A 3,454-nucleotide genomic window follows, 5' to 3' on the forward strand; every position below is an offset into this window, starting at 1 on the left:
TCCTTTCTCTGTGATAACTCCAGCTTGTGTCAAGTTGGCACACAAAACCAGCCAGTACAATAGTCTTGGTTGATTCTAGTATGTCTCTTATACTTTAGCCTGGATCTAGACATAAATCCCTCTCCCATGTTTTATATACATGAGCCTTTATGTATGTTATGTAAGTATGTGTACATGTGTGCATATGTGTGTATAGGTAACTGTATACATGCAAGCATGTGCATGTGGAGGTCAGAATCTGATGTTCAGTTTCTCCTCATTTTCTGCCTTAGGTGGGGTTTTTTTTTGGGGGGAGGGTATTTTTTCTTTTTTGACAGGGCCTCTCGCTGAGTCTGGAATTTGATGGTTAGCCTAGACTATTTGTCAGCAACCCCCAGGGCTCCTCCTCCATCTACAACCCCACATTGGGATGACAGGTGTGCACTGCTGCACCTGGATTGTTATATGGATGCTGGGCGTCCCAACTTGTGTCTTCTTGTTTGTGTGGCAAGCACTTTACTGACTGAGCCATCTTCCCAGTCACCATCACCCTCTTAATAACATATTTGACTTTGAGAGGAGTTGGTACACACACACACACACACACACACACACACACACACACACACACGGGCGTCTCTGTCCTTATCAAATTTCTCTTTTCAAGGAATAGATGACAAAAAGGTCTAGGGAGTCATGAAATGGATACCCAGGCTATAAAAAGACCAGGTGAAGGGACACCAGTTACCTGAAAGAGGCTGAGTATGGAAGAGACAAATCAGCATAGCTTTATATAAAGCTTCATTATGTGGGCAAACAAAGGGATTGAGGGCTTTTTGGTTTTTGAGACAGGGTCTCACTATGTAGCAAAGGCTGGCCCAGAAGTGGGTATCCTCCTGCGTCTGCCTCCTAAATGCTAGGGTTATAGTTATTCACCACCAGCATAGCTTACTATATCTGTTGGAAACATGCTGTTACAGGATTTGTGTATTAAAAGAATCTTAAAAATAAAATAATACAACATCACAGATTTATTACACGAATGTCTCATTATGAATCCTTCATGTGACATAAAAATGAACTGATCTTCCAAAGTGAAGACAGAATTGTTAGTTGGGTGAATAATTCAGTGGAAGCAAGTCAGTGCTTGACTTAGCAGTGACACATTCACAAAGGCAGGGGAAATTTATCTGTTGCCTGTAAGATTTCCTGGGTTCTACTGAGAAAACCCACCCAACAGACAGAGAGAGCATTTAGCACCTTATTCCTAAATAATAACTTAAGAATTCAGCGACAGCTTATTAAATAATTTGCATTCACTACCTAAATACAGACATACTTGGGTTTTTTTTTGTTTGTTTTTTTTAAGAAAAAGCTATCTTCCTTATAATTAAATTTCCTTACGATTAAATGCAATGTAGGCACTGGCAGAGTGATCGCATTAATGCAAGCAAGCCCGGAGATTAGGTAGTTAATACTACATCTTCAACGTTTTGAATTATCTTCTATATGAACAGGTTCTGTATTGTGTAAAAAAGAAAAAAAATTAAAACTTTGTTATTTTTTTTCTCCCCAAACTGGTGATTCAATTCTGACAATGTTTTTAAGTGTGAATGCCTCACATAACATATGATAATTACTAGTAGAAAGCCTATAGGTTATACCTGGGAACTATAGAAACAAAACCAGATAATCAGAGTAAATTCGAGCACGCTTGTTAGCACTGGCCAATCAGCACACTGGCTTTCTACCTTCCTGTTACATTTCTCAATATCACGAAGTCTGTTTTAGAGTGTTCATCATTATCCAGTTTAGACTGCAAGCTAAACATGACTCCCAGCACCCTCGGTTATTAGCCATATGCAGCCTTGGCTCATCTACAATTTACCTGTCTCTGCTGTCCACATTAGTCCATCATGGTCTCTGATCCTGTGTTCTGATGACTCTCCTTGGAATAATGAAGACAGCTGTTGGGCATTGAGCTGTTGGAAGCACTTGGCGTATGCATATAAATCGGGTCTCCTTAACTTACATCTATTTCTTTCCTTATCTGTATTCATCTAGCAGCTGAGGAAACTGCATCCTAGCATCTAAATAATTCGGCACTTCCTCTGCAGAATTGTAAAAGCAGCATAAATGAGCTGAGAATTAAGGACGGAGGTAATGAATGTCCCGAGGCAAACTCATTGAATCGCTACATTTCTTACACATTTGCTAACTGCTTTCATTTATGAAGGTCAAGTAGAGATCGACATAAATGGATGATACAACTTGGATGAAATGTGTAAGAATTTGAAACTGGTATAAATGATGCCAATGCTAACCATTTAATAAAAATGTGAGCATCGGCCATAGACAAAGGATGAACCCTCTACCGCTAGAACAAACCAAGAGAAATGTGAGGCAGAGGCTCCCTTGAGATGTTTCAGTGTCTGGTGTGGCAGCTGGTAGGAATGGTCACAGTGAGGTGCACCCTGAGTAAGTGAGACAGATGTAGGGGAGTGTCTCCAAGGAGTCAGGGGTGGTAGGAACGGAGTGGGATGGCGTAGACTTAACAGTCAGAATGGGAACAGTAGAGCTAGGCATGATTTTTTTTTTAATTAGGTAGTTCTTCATTTACATTTCAAATGCTATCTCAAAAGTCCCCCATACCCCCCCCCCACTCCCCTACCCAACCACTCCCACTTCTTGGCCCTGGCGTTCCCCTGTACTGGGGCATATAAAGTTTGCAATACCAAGGGGCCTCTCTTCCCAGTGATGGCCGACCAGGCCATCTTCTGCTACATATGCAGCTAGAGACACAAGTTCCGGGGGTACTGGTTAGTTCATATTGTTGTTCCACCTATAGGGTTGCAGACCCCTTTAGTTCCTTGGGTACTTTCTCCTGCTCCTCTATTGGGGGCCCTGTGTTCCATCCAATAGCTGACTGTGAGCATCCACTTCTGTGTTTGCNAGGCACCGGCACAGCCTCACAAGAGACAGCTATATCAGGGTCCTTTCAGCAAAATCTTGCTGGCGTATGCAATGGTGGTCATCGTTTGGAGGCTGATTATGGGACAGATCCCCGGGTGTGGCATCTCTAGATGCTCCATCCTTTCATCTCAGCTCCAAACTTTGTCTCTGTAACTCCTTCCATGGGTGTTTTGTTCCTAATTCTAAGAAGGGGCAAAGTGTCCACACTTTTTTGGTCTTCGTTCTTCTTGAGTTTCATGTGTTTTGCAAATTGTATCTTGTATCTTGGGTATTCTAAGTTTCTGGGCTAATATCCACTTATCAGTAAGTACATATCGTGTGAGTTCTTTTGTGATTGGGTTACCTCACTCAGGATGATATCCTCCAGGTCCATCCATTTGGCTAGGCACGATTTTTGAAAGCCTGGAAGTCTAGCATTTGAGAGTCTGTGAGACAGGAGGATTGTAAGGTTGAGGCCAGTCTGGGCTGCACAGCAAAATCCTATCTCAGAAAAATAAAAAAT

This window comes from Mus caroli, chromosome 18 (assembly GCF_900094665.2).
Source record: "Mus caroli chromosome 18, CAROLI_EIJ_v1.1, whole genome shotgun sequence".
NCBI classification, from domain to species: Eukaryota; Metazoa; Chordata; class Mammalia; order Rodentia; family Muridae; genus Mus; species Mus caroli.